Raw genomic sequence first — 22,111 nt, 5'->3', positions numbered from 1 at the left:
GGCATGACCCGGTAATTGCCCATTCGCGGGTGCCGGTAAAATCACGGGTCCGGCGGCAGCCGTGCCTGTGTTAAAGGCACGGCTACCGCCAGCCTCGTAATGAGGCCAATTATATAGTCAACGGTAGCTGTGAGATTAACACCATGATTCCTGCCCCTCACATACAAGACTCATCATGCTTAAGAGTGTTTGGACACATTACATGCAAAACATTGGATCAATAATGCGGCCCTGCCTAAAATATACACGTCCAGCCCATGCTCTGGCGTAGACAACTGTTTCCAATGGTAGCTTCTTCCCCTATGTATTACCTGCCTCCTGCCAGGCCACCCTATATCCCCTTCAAACTCGTTCTTCTTGTACACTGGGCCTACATGCCGGATAAGTAACATTAGACTTACAAACGTTCACATGGGAATGCAGCTGACACAGCCCCGGTAAACTCCACGAACCTTTTGAACAGTTGCTAACAATATTACTGAGAGGGGTCATACAGGGAGGAGGTCAGAGGGCAAGGGACTTAACTGGGAACTTATAAACCAGGAACCTTACAAATCGAATCCCACTTCGACTTCAGGCTGTGTCCACGCCGGTGCGTCACTCTGGTTGGACAGTTCACATTCCCTCTTCCTCTCACCCTTCCCTGCCACTTTCATCTTCCTTACACAGTCGCTTTGGACTTAGATGCATAGACCCCGTTTGTCTTGGCAATAATAGGATATGTCCCTTGTGAGTGGACTGAGAAAGCTTAAGCACATCCACAGAAAATGGACTCCAAACTACATGGGACTGCTTGAGCACATCTCTAGCCCATCTCACAACCAAGCGCACTCAGCCATGCCTTTCCAATTTTGTGCACTTTCTTCTCGCGGCATTTTCTATTTCCGCGACATTTTCTATTTCCGTTAATTGTGCGATAAGGATGCCATTTGGAATACAAATAGCTACATAGCATAAGATTACAGGTGCCCGAGGCACTCCCTGTGGGTTGTGTCTTAACAACATGCAATGGTTATGGGCTCAGAGTACATCAGGTGATGGCGAGGAGATATAGTAAGACAAAGCCCATGCCAGTGCCTAGGGAATAGACATACATAGGAAATAGATCAAATGTCTACTGCGATAATCTATGCACACAAATGTATATATTTACCATTATGTGTGACATTATTGGGAGAGGTCGGCTGGGCGTGCCAGTTTGGAAGCCTAAGAGAGGGGGAAGGAGGTACCCCTTCAGCAGCTAGCAAGTGATATGATAGGTTATTTATAACACACTTAATACCCAGGGATCGAACCAGTGTTGCTCCGTGTTGTCTTGTTTCCAATGCGAACATATTGCACCTGAGCTATCCTCCCGAAATGGATTTTGAGCAAGGTTTAGAACAATGACATTGATAGCCTGCCTTTCATGGCTGTGGGGAGAGCACTCTAGTGGTGGTGTCTAGAGGAGGAGTTGATGTGGGAGGAGGCCCATGGGTTGCAAGGTACAGAAAGGTTGCAAAAAAGATGAGGATTCAAGTGATAAAGAGGGAGAATAACGAGGGGTGCAGTTAGTAATGTATTTGGGGGACGAGACCATTGATTGATTTGGTGTCGGGTAGCAGAAATTGTTTTGTATCAAGAGCAATCCATCCTTTGTCCAGTAAGTCGGCATGTGGATGGATCTGAGTAGTTTGAAAAGTGTGGGTGTGGCGAAGTTGAGACTTTGTTTAAGGGAGAGAAGTATAAGAGAAGAAGACCAAGGAGTAGACTCGAACAGCAGCCCTATTTCCTGGATATGAGGGTGGGGATCAGAGTTTTAGCTGAGAGGTGGGTGTATTTAGGGCTGATTTTACTTACGTTTCCTAGGTTGATCCTGGCCACACAAACCAGGAATCTCCTACCACATTAAATCACATTTAATAGTGTCAATAAGACAATTTAGTAATTATTTACAAAAGTAAAATAAATACTGTACTAATGTATTACGTTATTGCCGTTTTAACACTGTAGCACATTTGATTGAATGTGGCATAGGAGATTCATTTTTTTTGTTGCCTTTGGATCTCCACGCGTCCCTATGCCAATGAACACATATTGTGGAGAACGTTTTTGGGGTAGGTTGACCCTGGCTGCAGGGGCAGCGGTTGTGATAAACCTCTGGAGTTCTAGGTCACTGTCAAAGAGGACCTAAAGTTTGGGCAGCTCAGGTGATGAGGCGAGGAGGACAGTAGGGAAAGTGGAAGATTGAGGTTGGCATTGGCGGCAGGTAGAAAGATGACATCTGTCTTGGTTGAGTTTAGCATCAGGGTGCCAGGAGTTATCAAGTGTTGGACTGCTTTGGGACAACTGGATGTGCTTGCCAAGATGGCAGCAGTGAAGGAGTGTAAAGGGAAAAAGGTTTGAGTGCTGTTGGCAAAATGTTGTTTATGAGAGCAAAAGAATAACATGAATTTACTGAGGGGGTGTAGGAGGAAGAGAAGTGAGCTGAGGACCGATCCGAGAGGAACTCCAACTGGAATGGGTCTGGTGCAAGAGCTCTAAGGGGTGAAGAGGTGGTTAGAGAGATAAGAGGCCACCCAGTTTAGTACAGTGTCATTGAAGGCAAGGCAAAGGAGAGGAGAGTTGTAGGGGGAGGGATGAGCCACAGTGCTGAAGGTTGCAGAGAGGTCAAGTATAATGAGGATGGAGAGGAGGTGAGAGTGGAGAGCAGTGATCAGAACTTGGAGACGTGGAGAACAGTTTTAGTGGTGTGTATACTCAAAACTCCTGTTTGGAGGGGTTTGCAAAGTGGGTAACACTCAAGGTAGCGGATAATGCAATTTAAGGCAATCTGCATGAGGGTTTTCAAGTGGTGTGGCATGAGAGATAGGACTATCTAAAGCTAGATTGTTAGGAGTCACCAGGAGGTTTCTTCTTCTGTGCAGGAATGAATGTGGCCGTTCTGCAGCAGACAGGGAAGAGACCTGTTGAGAAGGCCAGAATGAAGTTGGAGAATAGACAAGGGGAGGTGACAGGTACATACGCTTTAATTATTATGTGTTGTGTGAAGGGATCAATGGGAACACAGGATGAGTTGCCAGAGGGGAGGATGGGTATGAGTACAGTGAGGGAGGAGGGAGAGTAGTGGGAACTGTAAACAGTGTGGTGTACGGGGTTGAAGTGAAGGAGGGGAGTCATAGAGGTAAGAGAGTGGACATAGATTTTTTGCATAACTGGCAGAGAAATAAAAGGCAAGGTCGATGGCAGCGAAAGATGAGGATTTTAGTGGTTTTTAGGGGGAAAAGCATGGCTTGCAGGGTCATGGATAGTATTCTGCCAATAAGCCACCTAGCTACGTCCACATGCACTGAATCATAAATAACAACACACCCACGCTACCTCACTGCCTTTCACTACCTACCTCCTACTGTGTGCTTCATGCTCTCACTTTCTGCCACACCCACACAACACACAAAACACACCCTCATCCTCCCACCATAACCAAGGCATGGAAACCCAGGCCTGGGCTCCATATGCAATGGGCACTCAAATAAGACTGTGGAGGTAAGGGGGTAGAATAAATAACTATAACATTACACTACCACCTCTGTAGGTATGTGGACATAGGGTCTATTTCACCAAGTTAGTGAAATGTATTTAATAGTTTCCATTGCAAATCATTGGACACCATTGATTGCAATAAATAAAGAGAGGCATCCTGTGCACTAAAATGTGCTGCGACCCTGCTGCATCCTGGCACACTGGAACACAACTTGCACCGCAGAGCAAGTGTCTTTTTAACACTCTCTCAAAAGAAAGACGAGTTGTAGTCTGCTGTCTCTGCATTTGCCAGGAATCAAAACAACCATGTAGATTACTGGCAAATGCCAAGACTCGCAGCTCCTTTGAAGCCCTGCACGGTGTTTTACTTAAGGTTGGGGCTGGAGTGCACGGAAGTGTGGCTCAACCACTGGCAAACGTGCAACAATGGCCCACACGGTCAGCGAGCCCAGGGCTGCTATAGGGTGGCATCGGCAGCACTTACCACTCACGTGGGTGCGTCAAGGAAGCTGCTTTACCTGCCCATGTTCCTGCATATTGCAGACCGTGTTGTGGACATCTCCCTCTGGGTCATTACGAGTTTGATGGTATCCCGCCGGTAAATCCCGTGAATACCACCAAACAGTGATAACATTACCACCACTTGTATTAAACAGAAATACTCAGATTTCAGACAGCGCCAAAGTTAGTGCTCAAAACATAAGTTTATTTTAAATGGTTGCCCTTGGCGATGACACGTGTTTCGGCTTATCTTCAAAGCCTTTATCAAATCAGGGGCTTAAAACACTGTGGTAAGCAATGGTTTCAAGTACATATTCAAAAAATGTTTGACAGAATGCACACCAATCGAAATTGTCAAATTATAATATTACATATTGATTATTTTTAACCAAAATAATGCGCAAAATAGTACATGATGTAGGCAAGATAGTGGAATGTTCATTCACATTCATGTAAAATAAGTTATAAAACAGTTATTAGTCACAGACAGTTGAGGGTTGGTGAAGGGGAGGATTGAAAGGGTTAGAAAAACAAAATATGAAGAAATATGTTTGTATATGGGAGAAAAAGGGGACCAAGAGAAGGGAATAATTGGTAGTTGTGAGCCCAATCCAATACACTTGTAAATATGTATTCATTAATGTTTATTATGATAGGTTTACCTTCTGATGTGTTTCCCCATTGGACTATGTAATGGTTGCTCGATCAATAACAGGGTTTAATCCCTGTGCAGTGAATTAAACACAAATATATCTCAAATCAGTGTCTGTACTGTCACCATATAGGTGTCTAAATGCAGATAACTTTTGTTGCATGATTATACCATTCTCCTTATTTCTGGTTAAAACATGGATCTTTTATATATAATACATGTTGGCGAGTGAAATGAGCATTGCTCTTCAATCGTAATCTCCATTACATTGCATATGCGTGCGATTTACCTATTACAAGTGAGCACTTCTTAGATTTGAATAGCTACCCATAAGGGACTATAGTTTTGCGATGGTCGCTTACTGTATCTCATTTGTAAAGCTGTCTCCACGCGCGTCAGCTGCTTAATGGGGCACCGAATGGCATCTGAGTTCGATATTTAGTGTTGTTTGTTGATCGCCATGGAAACTGTTGGACCAGAGTCCCTTGTTTGTCTTTATTTGCGCTTTGCTTTAGCCGTGCGCCATCTTTTGGGAAAGCTAATATCGTGTTCCTTATAGCAACGTGATTAAGGTTCCCCAATCTAGATTAAGAGTCTGTTTGAAAGTATTTGAATCGCTATTTGTGTTAGTATTAGTTCATTAGAATTTTGCTAACTTTATTAATAATATGATCGTAAATTGTTGTAGAACCGAAATAAAGGAAAAATTGAGCTAATCACTGAGTGTTCATGACAATTCGTAGCATGCACATGTTAGTTATAGAAGTATCTCTGTTAGCCATATTAGATCGTCTGGTCGGTCTGGTACTCGTTCGCAAATGTAGTCATGCGTTCTATATATCTTTATAGTCACATGCAAAAATAATCCAGGCATAACATTCTATTCGTTTCATGATATTACAGCATTAACTTAATTGAAAAACAGACAAACTGCGGCTTGATATGTGCCGGTCATTAAGTGCATTAGGAGCTGCATTGGACCGCTCAGATTATTCTATTGTTTCTTTGTTACATAGATTTTGACTTGATGATAAGCAGAACTACTCATGCTTACATATTGTATCAAAGGTTCTAGATCTTCTGTTAATAATATGACTAAACATATTACTTTGCATGTAATTGATGGTTTATTGCTGTAGAAAAGACACCATCTCATTATCAAAGTTAAGGCCAAGCACTGTAGTGTTCAACATGCAGATCATTCTGGCCTTTGCCTGGCATAGTGCTTTTTCTCTATTTCCTCCTCTTTTTCCTATTGAAATTCTTTGTAATCCTATGAATCTAATGTCAGTTTTGTTTGCCATTTGATGTTTTTTCTGCCAGTGGCATGCTAACGGTAATCTCAGATCTTGGCTTCCAATCTTTGCCAGGTGTTCTCGGATGCAAGTCCTTAGTTCTCTGATGGTACTACCTATGTATAACAGATTGCATACACAGATAATGTCATACACCACATATTTTGTTTTACAGTTTATTGGCTGTTGAATTTTGATCTCTTTATTGTATTTGTCTTTAAATAGATTGGTTTTATCCAAGGCATATTTGCACATAGTGCAGTCCCCACGTTTTCTGAAACCCTCATGTGGGGGATGTAGCCAATATGTATTTTTAGATTCTTCTATATCCGGTAAAACTGAGGTACTTAGTAGGCCTCATTTCAACCTTTGCGGAATGGGTTAACGGGTGCCGCTTATGGAGGCGGACCCGTTAAACCCATTCCGCAAGATTACGAGGTTCCCTCGTGGGACCCAGTAAGGACACCTGGTAAAACCAGGCATCCTTACCGGGTCATGCGAGGGGACCAGGGAGCTAACAACGGGCCGGTTGTAATCGGCCCGTTGTTAGCTCCCGCTCCCATTCCCATTGAGCCCTGTTGGGGCTCAATGGGAGTGGAGAAGGTCTGGACCCGGGTTCCCTGAAGGAGGAATTACCGGGCCCTCCAAACTCGGAATGGCCCAGTAATTCCCCATTCAGGGAACCCGGACCCGGTTTTGGTGGCAGCCATGCCCATATTAAGAGCATGGCAACCACCGAAGTCAGAATGAGGCCCAGTATGTTTCTTAAAGTTTCTGCTCTTTTGAAAATGATTCTTGGTTTAGCATCAACATGGTTCCTTATGTTTTCATCTAGTTTTAAAAGATGCCAATGTTTTGACAATATTTTGTTGAGGATCTTGTGATTGCTGCTGAATTTAGTTACGAATCCTACTTTTGGTTGTTCTGTCTTTTTGTTGCTTGGTACCAAGGTCTGTTCTTGTGTGAGTTTGTACTTTTGTTGATTGCTCGTTTGACACAGTCTTCCGAATAACCTCTTGCCAAAAATCTTGCTTTCAAAGTAGGCATTCTTTTCCAAAAGATTCTTCAGTTTCACAATTTCTCCTTGTTCGAATAAATTCTCCAGATGGTATGTTGAGAATGGTGGATCTTTGATGACAACTCTTAGCATGTAATGTAGAGTTCGCTTCCGCCGGTTTCCTAAAAGTGCACATGTTGAGTTTATTGTTATCCACATAAATTGTTAAATCTAAGAAGTTAATTGAATATTGGTCACAAGTCTCAGTAAATTGGATGCCAAACTGATTGTTATTGATACGGTTGGTGAATTCACTGAATTTGTGATTTGTTCCACTCCAGATCATCAGAACATCGTCGCTGTAACGCATCCATTTCAGCAGTTCTTTGCAGTATGCTTTGTCCTGGTATATAACAGTGTCATCAAAGTAACCCATGAAGATGTTAGCTAATGCCGGGGCATATTTTGTACTCCTAGCTACACCTTTAGTTTACTTGTAGTAGCAGTTGTTGAAGTTGAAAATGTTGCATTCAAACATCAGGTTGAGCATTTGTTTAATCATTTTTACTTGCTGATATATTGATGATGTATCTCCTCTAAATGTATTATCAATAGTTTTGATCATCCACTAGTGTTGAATGGAGGTGTATAGTGCCTTAACATCTAGGCTTGCAATTTGTAATTGTCCTTCCATTGAATATTCTTTAGTTTTAAGATTACATCTGTGGTATCCTTCAAGTATGATTGTAGTTGGCTCGTCCTTGGTCTGAGTATATTATCTAGGTATTGCGAAATGTTCTCCATAGCTCACCTTATGCCACTTAGGATGTGCCGGCCTTCTGGTATTACATCGTACTCTTTATGCACTTTAGGCAAAAAGTACATGCTTGGCATTACTGGTTCTTTAATGAGAAGAAAGCTTATCTCTTCGTCTGTCAATAGACCTTTTCTGTGCCAGTTCAAAATGTCTTGCTCCAATTGTTGTACGATTGCCTTCCTTGGTTTAACTGGGAGAACCTTGTAACATCCAGGAGTTTCTAAATGTCTTTTGGCAATTTCCAAGTAATCGGATCTTTCCATTATGACAATGTTGCCCCCTTTGTCAGCTTCCTTTATCACAATGGATTAGTCCATAGCTAGATCTTGTAAGACTTTGTGTTCAGCTAATGTCAGATTATTTGACCTTTTTGAGATTTCTTGCTAGTGATTTTGTAGAAGTCTTCTGTTACTGCCTTGTAAAAGGTTTCAATGATATTATCTGGTGGTATTTGGCAACATGTCTGGTTGGGTATTCAATTCCTGAAGTACTTGCAGTATGTCAAATTTTTCTGGTTCAGCAATAGATCTGATGAGATGTATGTCTTTTATCTCTTGGATCGTTAAGTCACTTTGTTCAACCGATATAGGAGTTTTGTAATTGGTTGGTGCTTTGGTTGAAAGAACTTCTTGAACTTCTTCAATTTAAGCTTACGCACAAATTTAAAGAGATCAATATGAATATCTATGTTGTTGAACCAGTAGTTTCAGTTCTTCTTCAGTCAGGATTTTTTTAGACAAGTTTATGACAAGATCTTTTCCTATTTGTTCCTGTTGTATTCGTTCACACTTGCTCTGGTGAATCTTTTGTTTGTGTTTTCTGGTGGTCCTTGATTTATTGGGTCCTGTGCCCCCACTCCTTCCTCTCCTTCTTGTCTAAATTGCGTTGGTAGCATATTCGTTGGTAATTGAAAATGGACCTGTTTGGGTATTTGATTTCTGTTTCCTTTCTTGTACCATTTAATTTGGTTCATGTATCCTAGGTTGTCTTTAGGTTGTCTTTATCTTTGTCGTTGGTTGGTTCATCAGTGTTGGTTTTATCAGTAACTGTCGTTTCACCTTCAGTGTCTGCATCTGAGCTTGCTGAGGATGTATTTGGTGTACTTGTTTTAGATCCAGTCTTGATGAATTGGTTGTATTTAGCTTGGAAAGTATAAACTCTGTCTTCAATGTAGTCTCTTTCATCACTGTAATGTTTCCTTAATTTTTTTAACTTAATCTCATCCTGGTAGTTTTTCAAAATTTCATGCATAGTATTATATTTTTTCTCTTTTGTTGCCTCTAGGGATTTCTTTTCTGTTATTTCCTTCTTAATGCTGTGTATCTGTTCGATTACTCTCTTGTGTTCCCTTGTAGCATGCTCAATTAGGAGTTCTAAAATCTTTTTTGAATTACATTTAAGGTTCTTTTCCTATAGGTCAGCAAGGTCCTTGTCCTTGTCATTGCTGAAGTTTGGAAATATTAGAATCCGAAGTGAGTTCACTTTTAACATAGTTTTCTAATGATACTATTTCCCAATATTTGTCTATTTCCTTTTTTAGAAAATCTCTCTAATTTGAAAAATAATGATCTCAAATCTTCTTGTTGTGGAGCCGGGTTGAAAAATGCATGTGTCATATTGCCTCTGGGTGTGAATAAATTAGCAGTTTATTCCTGCCGATTTCGTAAATACTCCGCCATAGTTAGGCAATTTTATTAGCACTGCGTCTGCGCTGGCCCGGTACCAAATTTAAACAGTTAAGAAATAATTTTGGCTTTAAAGGTCTGGTTTGCCAAGGCGACACTAATAGTTCGAGCAAAGAAAATTATTTATCTTGAAACATAGTGTCAACTTGGCAAACCGGACCTTTAAAGCCAAAATTATTATGTTACCACCACTTAGTCTGACGGAATTACCAGTAGATTCCAAGTTGCGGCAAGTCTAGGTTGATCCCCATTCCATGGAGTCCCATACGACTCCATGGGGGGATTGCTGGTATTACCGGCACCAGCAGTAGCGGTGACGGTAATACCAACTGTTATTTGACAGTGGGGTGGCGGAATTACCTTGACCCTGGGCTGTAGGTAATTCTGGCCACCCAACCTGCAAACTTGTAATTTGCCGATCCAGAAACGTGCCGGTAAACGTTATTACTGGCACATCAATTCCAGATCAGCAAACTTGTAATGACCCATGATGCACAATCAAATACCCAGTGGTGTCAAGAGAGTCAAAGCGAGCTGGGTGGCTCCTGTTATATAATGTGTATTTTATTTGGGGGTATATATTTAACTTGAACAGTCTTTCCAACATAGCAATTATTCCCATAATTACCACTTAAGGTAGCAAGGAGTTGTTAACATTGATTGTTAGTGCAGAAGCTCCTCTTTTCAACTTGTGGCTGAAAACTGATATTTTACTTCTAAAAGGGAGGGACTTTTTTGTCTAATGAATGATGTAACACTGTTCATTGTTTACCAACCAATCAACCCGATTTAATAACTCACTGAAGTGTGATTGTTTTAGAGGCAACTAAAAAAAGGAAAGAACACATTTGCACATCCCCACCCCAGTCATGCACATGTTTAGTAGCCATTTATACCATTTAAAGTAAATTGAGTGCACTAGTTTACATTTGTTCCTATTGCTCGGATAGTTGACCATCGTTTTCAGAAGTAAAATAATTATGAACCTTGAAACCTACCCTGCCATCATTTTTTGTGGGGTTGATGGGCAGACAGGGACGGCATATACGATGTCGTAATAAAGAAGGTTAGACAAAGTGGTTTCTAACCAAAGATGAGACCTTACAACTCTCAAATTCCAACATATACAAAATATGTTGACAAAAATAACCTTGACAAACGTACTTCCAAAATGCACCATTTGTACACGCAGGATCAATCCGAACTCCACCCACCACATCACCTGATACACCATTAGGCAGGGCTGTCAGAAGATGTGGTGAGGCCCGGGGCAAAACATTTGGTGAGGCCCCCTTACAGTTTTTTGCACTCGGCCAGCGGCGGCATATCCGCACACAGGAGACTTGAGAAATCTACCCTTGAGTTTGTGTGCAGGATCCCAAATATGGTTTATTACTACTTTCTCTACTGAAGAAAGGTTCATGTCAGACTAACTTTTTTATCATATGAATAAATATATATAAGATGGCATGAGCTCTCCACTGCGCCACCTCCAATTCTCTGAGGGTCAATCACTTTTCCAAGCAAAGAGTTGAGGGCAGATCTCTTTCTTCGGCTGGGGCCTCCCTCTGGAAACAGCCTCCCTGCCTCGCTAAAAACGAGGAGCACCATCTCCGGTTCCGGAAGCACCTCAAGACCTGTTTATTTGCTTCTGCCTTCTTTCTTCCTCTCCCTTGCTGATCACCTGCCTGATCCATGCACTGGTCACCTGGTCAAGCTCCGAATTCGGGCCCAGGTCCCTGCCTGTACGTCCTATTGCAATCCCGCACTGCCTCTTGGCTCCCCTGCACTTGTGGTCTGTATCTGTATCCCTACAGTCCCCGCTCTTGCTCGTATTGTCCACCCGTTGGCTACACTTAGGAGTACTCACACTTGCCACCAGTTGGCTGCACTCTTGTTTCTACTTTGTTCCTGCACTTCTGCATCCTACCCCACCCTCGGCACTTCTCCCCTCCCCATTCCCTGCTCTTGTACGATCTGAATGACACAAGGCCTAGTAAGATCTGTGTTTTGTCCTACTCTTTTGTTTCTCCCTCCTTGCCTTGTCGCGCCTAGAAACACTTGCGTACAGGCACGTTATAAATGCCATATCATATAATTAAGGAGCACCCTGCCCCTGTTTGCGCATTAAAACACACATCATACACAGTGACAAATGATGTAAGTGGAGGCTGGTACATTTCTGAACTTAAGAGGCTTAAATGTTTGTTCCAATTAGTCAGGATCAACAGAGCACAGTGAGGGAGCCCAAACCAAAGGGTGGATTGGGGGGGGGGGGTTTCTCACTCCCAAGAAAATGTTTGAAACATTGGGTTAAAAGTATGCATTTTATAGCACTTTCTTTGCAAAATTGGGTAGAAATCCACACAGTTTGCAATTGGTTTTGTATGGAAGCACATGGAAATTCCCAATAGTTGCAAATCACAAATTGTGCATAGGAACATTTTCCAATACATTTCATGCCGCCTTTCCACACGGGATATGCTAGTATAAACATATATACATGCTGGTTGTTCTAATTATGTTGAAGCAGGCTGCATCAATATTTGCCATTATTACCATGTACGGATTCCCAACCAGTAAAAATGCCATGCCACAGAAAGTATATCCAGGCTGACTGTGTACCATAAGTGTTATTACTGGCTAGATTGGCCTACATTCAAAGTGGGCCAATTTAGCCAAGTAGTATGTTTGCTTTAACCTTGATGCATAGTCCTGTGCATCAAGGGTAAAGCAAAAAGAGCACTGGCAATGCTAACAGTTTGGGCATTTGTGTAGGCATGGCAAAGGCACTTCTGTATTGGTATTAGCTGGCCATTGATAGTGCCAGTGCAAAATGGTTTGAGTACCTGAGCAGTTAATAGCAGTGCCTCGTAAATGCCTAATACTTATACATAAGCCAAAACTGTTGGCTTTGCCAGTGCTTATTTTTAAAAGAATTTCAGCGAAAGACATGCAGGGTGTTTTTAAATTGAGTAGCCAAAGGCAGACCTGATTAAGACATTTTTATTACACCAGTTACGTGTTTACAACTCCAATGAAGTAATGAACTCTTAGAAGACTCCTTTGAGGAAACACTTGCAGGCACATTGAGGGCAAAGTTTGATGGCTAGCCATGTTTAAAGCTAGCCCAAAGAGTTCCAGTGAGGAGTTGTTTTGGGTGGGGAGGACAGGGACTGGGTGAGAATGCCATAGGGATAAGCATGGCCATGAGAAGTCATTTCACTGTTAGCACCTGCATTCATATCCATACACTTTTAGGTAATTGAAATCGTGATGTGGGGTTAGCACTTGCATGCTAGGGGAGTGATTAGAAGGGAAGTGGTGACATGAGACATCTCATTCTCACAGCAGTCCTTAAGTGTGATGTTTCAGAAATGAAGGCAAGAGGTAGCTGCTTGTAACATTGAAGCTTCACCAGAATAGTCTCATTCGAAAAGTGGAAAGATTTTAGGTGCACCCACACAAGGAAGTTTGCCCCTTCCTCACAGCTACTGACGTTAGCACCTCTCCCAACATTTGAAGTATTAGTCCCCTTTCCCCCTGACATTTTAGCCTAGGTGCACCTCTGATGCCATGAGCCCACCCCTTAATGAAGTGGCCCCCAGGGTGGCTACATTTAGGGGTGGTGCTGAACACACACTCACAAAAAACACTTTCACCCATGCATTCAACCACCAGTTACACAACTCCATACATGCATGTATACATAAAACCAAACACAGCATTGACACAAACATCAACATGCACGCATGCATTCATACATACATACACATATACATACTAATTTAATTTAAATACACATACACACTTTTAATTTAAAATAAAAAACACTTACCTTTCCTCCATGCACCCTTAAAAAGCATCCACGCAGCCGACACGTAGACACGCTGCCTGACAAGAGAGAACTCCTCTCCCATCAGTCAGCGGGGTCACGCTGAGCAATGTGAACACACTGACTGACAATAGAGAACTCCTCTCCCATCAGGCAGTGTGGTCACGCTGAGCAACGTGAACACACTGACTGACAAGAGAGAACTCCTCTCCTGTCAGTCAGCATGGTCATGCTGAGCAACGTGAACACACTGACTGACAAGAGAGAACTCCTCTCCTGTCAGTCAGCATGATCACGCTGACATGAACATACTGACTGACAGGAGAGGAGTCCCCTCCCATCAGTCAGTGTGGTCACACTGACAACATGAACACACTGACTGACAAGAGAGAACTCCTCTCCCATCAGTCAGCGTGGTCACACTGACAACATGAACACACTGACTGACAAGAGAGAACTCCTCTCCCATCAGTCAGCGTGGTCACACTGACAACATGAACACACTGACTGACAAGAGAGAATTCCTCTCCTGTCAGTCAGTGTGGTCACGCTGAGCAACCTGAACACACTGACTGACGAGAGAGAACTCCTCTCCCATCAGTCAGCGTGGTCACACTGACAACATGAACACACTGACTGACAAGAGAGAACTCCTCTCCTGTCAGTCAGTGTGGTCACGCTGAGCAACGTGAACACACTGACTGACAGGAGAGGAGTCCTCTCTTGTCAGTCAGCGTGTCCACGTTTTCAGCTGAATGACGGGAGGCAGCAGAGCTCACTTCTGAGCCCTGCTGTCTCCCATTATTTTGCTGTTTGTTGCGGAGCCAAACGGCTTTGCAACAAAAGCAAAATCATTGCAGGGGCAGCACAGTCCCCCGTGTGAATAAAGGACACGGGAGACTGTGCTGCCTTCCACTTAGGAGAGGGGGCCGCGAGGCCCCCAGCAAGAGCGAGGCCCGGGGCAGTTTGCCCCCCCTGCACCTCCCTCGTGACGGCCCTGCCATTAGGCTCTGTCCAGTCAGTAGTCCTTTTCAGATATTCACATAGGTGGCACGTTTGCACCTTCTCCATGAGCCAAAACTAATTGCACGGAATGTGGGGATTGGATGGGGGAACCTAGCATTTTGGTATTAATACACATGTATGTGGCTTTCACTTGCCGTCCTCTCCACTCTTTCTACACTCATGACATTGCTCATCTATTTTGAACACAAGAATTTCGTTTCATGACATGCGGTGGCCATTTTGTATTGGTCGCTTCTGTTGTCTGTGTTTCGTGGAAAGAGGTTCCCCATCAAAGAGTAATAGCAGAAACGCCCAATAGAAAATGCTCAAGAAATCTGCGGGGACCTATCCTTCCAAGCTGGATCCTTAAAATAATTGTATAAGTGTTCAAATAAATGCTTGTAAACACATCTAAGATCATGTTTTAAAGGACCTTCCCAGTTTAGATACGCATAGAAAAAACTATTGAACAGGACTAAGAAGGTTTTTAACCAAAAGAATGTGATCCCTGCCGCTGTTGCTAAAAATTCAGCCAATTAACTTAGAGGTTAGCAGCATCTTTAGGAAATTTGGATTTGGGCTAAGCCTGTTTCCTCTAGTGCATGTTGCATGAGATGAAAAATGGATACCAAGTGAATTTGCTCACTTTTTACCACAGACGTTAACGTTAGAATAGCTGAACCCTGATAGGGGAAATGCCTTTCGGCTTCACGCTGCTGCTTGGAGTCGCATTGTTAGCAGTCCATTGTTTCTCAAAGTAATATCGCAGATTCATACAGAGCTTAGCTTGACATATGTCGTGAAGAAGAAGGAAGCGAAGATAAATTGGTTGTGTGGTCTCTTCTGGGTAGTGATATACTGCTGTTCTGGGTATGAAGCACAGGTCTGTCAGAGTGGAACATGCTTTAGTTACTTCGTGTAGTGGTTTGGTTCAAGTCAATGTGGCTTGAGTCCAGCTTCACTTATTGCCGCCACTCAGTGGTCGCCATGGCCAGGGCACTATCCACAGACTGAACTCTGGCCGCAACAGCACGGGATAGTCAACTTCTGGGCGTAGTAGATCTCTGCAGTCCAATTGTTTTTATGCTCAGTTTTTACGCTGAGCTTCATTACGGTGAGACTCAACCTATTTTGATGCGCTGCCAGCATTGACAGCCAAGCGAAGTGCGCCATAGAAAGATAAATTGGCTTGCCCATGTTAATAATAAATCAGGTTTTTGCACAACATTTGACGTCTGATTGCTCCAAACCTTTACACGCTGCAATAATCGGTGCTGTTATTACCAATTGCAATGGTCATTTTGGAGGCCTCGGCAGGAAGCAGGGCTGAGGTGGCCTTATTGCGATTTGAACCTGTGACAGCGGATCGCATACAGATCTCTGTGGCGGGCGGCTAACACGAAGAATTAGCTTACCAGCTGATGTCTCAGAGTTCAAACTATCGGTAGCGTAACCTCTAAAACAGATTCAACCCTGCCCGCCCGCCATCCCGAACTCCTCCAGGCTACTAGATTCTATACGGGTTGGATCATCTCACGGTGAGATTCAATGCTTATTTTCTTTACTGGTGAAATACGTATAGGAAGGAATTTTCTACTGTCACGGATCCATCTATCGGTTAGATTTCTTGCTTAAAACGGACATACATGACAGAGAAGTTTCAGTGAAAAAATAAATACACAAAATATAAAATGCATACTAAAATATCCCAAGGCATCTGTTCTGCTTCCTAAAATAAATGATACGACCATTTTCATTCATTTGACATTCTCTATAGGACTAAAGGACACACATAATATTATTTTTTTATTTATTTGCATTTTTAAAGCACTCACACCGCTCAGGGGCATCGAGGGCGCTGTTACAGAATTTGTTGTTGTTGTCTTAGTTGCATATTTATAACACACTTAAATACCGAGGGGTTTCTAAGCACGGACCCGTGGATCGAACTTGTGTTGTTTTGTGTTGTCTTGCTTCCAAGGCGAGCACGTTGCCACTGAGCTATCCTACCAGGATAATTATGTACCCAACACTTGGGCATATGGATAATGTGAATTGTACTACGTGGCACCACTCCGTAAAGGCGTAGCGCATGCCAAGCAACATATTGTTTTAGAGGGAGTGGCGGGATTAGGCCTGGCTTTTGGGGATTTCATGGCACGTGCCTTGCCTGCCAAGCTAAACCACAGCTCAGCGGCACACCCCGTTCCTCCGTTCTGCTATCCTGCAACGCCCCCCAGCTCCCGCTTGCATGATGGACTGCGTCAGACACCCAAATGAGTATGTGCTCAGACCTCAGAGCAGAGCGTTCCACTAGGTTTGACACCGTTTAAATATTGGTTTAGCCAGGGGCGTTGCCAGGTGCCCGGCACAAAGAATAGCAATATTCGTGGTTTAAGAACCTACAGTAGTACATGTAAACACTTTCCACGTGCACAAGACTTCTGGCGAATTATACATCAATGGCAAACTCCAACAATGACAGTAAAAACGCAGCTATGTGATTTCAAATCTGAAATAACACTTTCAGTCAATTATTTCTGTGCGTCAATTTCTTCTCAAATGGAGCTCCCGATCAAATAAATCACAATGTATAAACGTCTATGTTTAAAACAAAAACATTCTTTTTTGTTGTTGCTGGGATTGCAAAGTTAAAAGAGGAGTCCCCCTTGCGACACCTTCAGGTCCCCATCGCCAGGGGTGAGGTGGGAAGGTTGCTCAAGGGCCAATTGCCCTCCAGGCTGACTGGAATGTTGCCCCCTGAGCCAGAGCTGCAATAGGTTGAAAATGCCAAAATCCTTCAGAATCCAGCCATCCGCAAGGGAGCTGTGCCCTGATAGGCCCGCTCGGCTTCTGTGTAGATGGGGTGAGACACGCATGGGCCTCCACAGTGAGCGGGTGAGAGGGAGAAGACCCTAAGCCACATGCGCGTGCTCATAAAAGCCAGTGGCAATGTATGCTTTCTATATGGCAAAATGAATTTCTTGATCACTAGTGAGTTAATTACAAAAAGAGTTTAATTGCATCCATGGCTGTTACTATATGGTGGTTAGAGAAATGGCTGTTATATGGTGGTTAGAGAAATGGCTGTTGTGTGATTTGTGGTACTCCCTTTTGGGCACAGCTGGAAAACGCACAGGAAGATGTAACATTCAGGTATTAATCATTAGTATACTACAAAGTAAAGAGGTCATTCAGAGTTGGGTGCATTTTTTATGAAATACTGCTGGAGAAAGTTGCAGCCTCCGATGGTGGTATTTCTCAAAATCACCCCAATTTATATTTTACCCCCAGCAGAGGTGGTATTTCTGGAATACCTCTAGATGTATTTCAGAAATCCCACCTCTGCTGGTGGTAACGAAAAAGGTATTTTTCTAACTTTTTTATAGCCATTTTCCTACCTTCAATGTGAAGGTAAAATGGATTATGTACAGTAGCAGCTCATACAACTACTGTACTTTTTGTATGCACAAAAGGTACACTCTGACCGTTTTATGCATTATATTGGTATGGTGATGTGAAGGGGCACTCCGAGATGCCCACCTTTTCACCCTCTTTACATGGCCTTTGTAAAACCTTTTTTCAGTCTATTGACGGGAATCACCCTCGCTTACCTACTGTACATTAAAAAAAAGATTTAAAAAATGTGGGGCCACCTTGTATCTTTTACCTGCACCTTTTAGGTGGATTTTCTGCATTAAGTCAACCTAAAATACTGCTGCCAGTATAGCTAGGGAATACCTCTGGTGGTATTTAATGAAACCCTCAATTGGGTGGAATGTAAAATCTGCTGTATTTGCCAAATACTGCTGATTTTACCTTTACCACACAACTCTTAATGACCTAAGTCTGTGATCATTTTATATTGTCTTGTCCAAAACATTCCTATGTGACCAATAAAAGACACACATGCAAAACAACCACAGATTCAGACATAAAGATAGAAAATCACATGCACAAAGATACATCCTCCCACCTATACTTTACACAGTCACAAATACACTCAAATAACACCATTGATCCCTTACTGCTATGTATCAAAGTCAACGTGATTAAATTGTTCAGAAAAGTACCAAACTATGGTATCATGCACTTTTGTGAAATTCTCTGAAAACAAAAAGGGCAAATTTCTAGAAAGTTATTTGAAATATTTATTTTTTAAACAAAGAAAATCCTAATAACACAAAAGTTGAAATAACGGAGAAGTATAACAAAAATTATAAAAACACTCAGAATTGTAATTCACAGTGGAAAATTTGGTTTAGTTTTAAGAACAAAAAAACAATCAATTATTCTTTTTGTGAAACAGAAAAAAAAAATTTTGTTTTTCAGAATTGTAATTCACAGTAGAAAATTTGGTTTAGTTTTTAATGACAGGTCTGCCTACGTGTAGGTGTCAAAAAAATATTTCAGAAAAAATCAAGGTTGACATCATCACAACAACGTTTCGGCTAACATGCCGCCTGTCTGGCCATAGTTTCTTTGCATAGTTGAAAGTTGCCTTCCTCAGGGCGAAAGAACCTCACAACAGTTTAACCCTGTGGGGAAGCAGACATGAAAGAAAATGAAATTAAATTTAAAAGCATAATAGGAGCGAACTCCAAAGTTTAAGTAAAGTTGCCCTTGTTGTTTAAAAGAGAATAAATTAGGAAATCAATTACCTCAATTTTGCAGGCTGTGGGTAAGTTAGAAATACAGGCGTGAAAAAAGGGGCTCAGGGGCCCACGACAGTAATGCCTATAAAGCGGAACCGACAGGGCCCTTGGTGTAACTGCATCGAGTAAGGACTCGTATTGGAAAAAACAACAGCTGAAATGGAAGGGGGAACTTATCAGAATAAAGATTAAGAAAGGACAAATTGAGGTTATCCAAATGGGGAGAGGAGTAGAGAGGTGTGTACTCACATGTGGATTAAATCCTGTAGCTAAATAGCATACACAGATGAAAGGTGGAGTATATAGTGCGGAGAGCACATTCCTCGGGTAGCCTGGTGTGGTCCCTTATCACTGGCATAAAAGGTGTACAACCTCTGAGTGAAAAAAATAAATAATGAATAATATTAGAAGAATGGACAGATGTGTACAATGAACACTAAGTGTGTGTAAGAAGGAACCCGCGAGAAATTGCGTCTTACCTATATCGGCTTGACCAAAATATGATGCAGACGAGCGAGGGGAACAGCCATTCTTGAAAACCTCTCGCAACACTCTGCAAAGCGAGCACGAATGTTCATATAGCCTAAAGAGGGCAGGAAGCCTAACTCGCCATTTCATTGGGCCTAAAAACGAGATGTGTGGATAGGCTGAGAGCTGCCCCACCTGCATGTCACTCACTAGGGTGGATACAAAAGGACGCCATGACAGCGGCCTCTGTAACAACAACTGAAAGAAGCTGCAGCGCCGGAAAGCAGACACGAGCCTGCGAAGGAGCGCCCGGCTGGGGAGCATAACACATGCTGCTCAAGGGAGGCAGCCGCCTGCAAGGCAGAACCCAGGCAAGGGAAGGAAGCCAAAACATGTTAGATTGGACTGAAATCCTCATTGAGTCCATTGATGTGAGTGGATAGACGGTGGATCCAGCGAGCCTCCTTCTGTAGGAGGCAGTGGGTTATGTTGGGCGTGTTTTTAACCACATCCAGAATCCACCATAATATGTCATTAGCAGAGTGCTGTAGCTCAATGTAATGACTTACTAGGGGTGCGGTGAGTATTTTGCACCTGATTCTAGATCGATGTTCTGATATTCTGATATGTACCGGTCGTGAAGTTTGACCAACATACCGAAGGCCACACGGACATTGAATGCAGTATACCACATGTGCGGTTTTACAGTTTGTCATAGTGGTGAGTGTCCATGTTTTTGGCCCAATTTTGAACTCCTTCATTTTCCTGGTGAATTGACAGACAGAGCAAGATCCACAAGGGAAATGCCCTGTAGTGGTCCTCAGGTCCCACAGTCCTATTCTAGGGGCAGCTTTCTTAAGGGAAGAGTGCACAAGTTTGTCACGAATATTGCTGCCCCTCTTGAAAGCGAAGCGGGGAGGAGGTGTGTCGGGCATATTTATTTTGACAATGGGCCAGTATTTCGAGATAAGTTTTTTGATCTCGAAGGTCTGAGGCCCATGGGTCAATACACATGTCATCTGTGGATTGTTCTTGTCCAGTACTGAATTGGAATTTTGTTTGGGCGTGAGCAAATTGTCACGGTCAGTAAACCGAGCCCTTTTGTACGCTTGTGTGATCAATCGTTTAGGAGAACCTCTGTCTCTAAGGCGACTACTAAGCTTATCTGCTTGTTCATAAAAATCAGATACCTCGGAACAGTTTCGCCGGATCCGGAGAAACTGACCATAGGGTAGATTATCCCTCGGCATATTAGGCATATCCTAAACGATTGATCACACAAGCGTACAAAAGGGCTCGGTTTACTGACCGTGACAATTTGCTCACGCCCAAACAAAATTCCAATTCAGTACTGGACAAGAACAATCCACAGATGACATGTGTATTGACCCATGGGCCTCAGACCTTCGAGATCAAAAAACTTATCTCGAAATACTGGCCCATTGTCAAAATAAATATGCCCGACACACCTCCTCCCCGCTTCGCTTTCAAGAGGGGCAGCAATATTCGTGACAAACTTGTGCACTCTTCCCTTAAGAAAGCTGCCCCTAGAATAGGACTGTGGGACCTGAGGACCACTACAGGGCATTTCCCTTGTGGATCTTGCTCTGTCTGTCAATTCACCAGGAAAATTAAGGAGTTCAAAATTGGGCCAAGAACATGGACACTCACCACTATGACAAACTGTAAAACCGCACATGTGGTATACTGCATTCAATGTCCGTGTGGCCTTCGGTATGTTGGTCAAACTTCACGACCGGTACATATCAGAATATCAGAACATCGATCTAGAATCAGGTGCAAAATACTCACCACACCCCTAGTAAGTCACTACATTGAGCTACAGCACTCTGCTAATGACATATTATGGTGGATTCTGGATGTGGTTAAAAACACGCCCAACATAACCCACTGCCTCCTACAGAAGGAGGCTCGCTGGATCCACCGTCTATCCACTCACATCAATGGACTCAATGAGGATTTCAGTCCAATCTAACATGTTTTGGCTTCCTTCCCTTGCCTGGGTTCTGCCTTGCAGGCGGCTGCCTCCCTTGAGCAGCATGTGTTATGCTCCCCAGCCGGGCGCTCCTTCGCAGGCTCGTGTCTGCTTTCCGGCGCTGCAGCTTCTTTCAGTTGTTGTTACAGAGGCCGCTGTCATGGCGTCCTTTTGTATCCACCCTAGTGAGTGACATGCAGGTGGGGCAGCTCTCAGCCTATCCACACATCTCGTTTTTAGGCCCAATGAAATGGCGAGTTAGGCTTCCTGCCCTCTTTAGGCTATATGAACATTCGTGCTCGCTTTGCAGAGTGTTGCGAGAGGTTGTCAAGAATGGCTGTTCCCCTCGCTCGTCTGCATCATATTTTGGTCAAGCCGATATAGGTAAGACGCAATTTCTCGCGGGTTCCTTCTTACACACACTTAGTGTTCATTGTACACATCTGTCCATTCTTCTAATATTATTCATTATTTATTTTTTTCACTCAGAGGTTGTACACCTTTTATGCCAGTGATAAGGGACCACACCAGGCTACCCGAGGAATGTGCTCTCCGCACTATATACTCCACCTTTCATCTGTGTATGCTATTTAGCTACAGGATTTAATCCACATGTGAGTACACACCTCTCTACTCCTCTCCCCATTTGGATAACCTCAATTTGTCCTTTCTTAATCTTTATT

This window comes from Ambystoma mexicanum, chromosome 7q, assembly GCF_040938575.1.
Source record: "Ambystoma mexicanum isolate Mex_15411 chromosome 7q, UKY_AmexF1_1, whole genome shotgun sequence".
NCBI lineage: Eukaryota > Metazoa > Chordata > Amphibia > Caudata > Ambystomatidae > Ambystoma > Ambystoma mexicanum.
The sequence above is the reverse complement of the archived record's forward strand: the minus strand, read 5'-3'. Positions refer to the sequence as shown.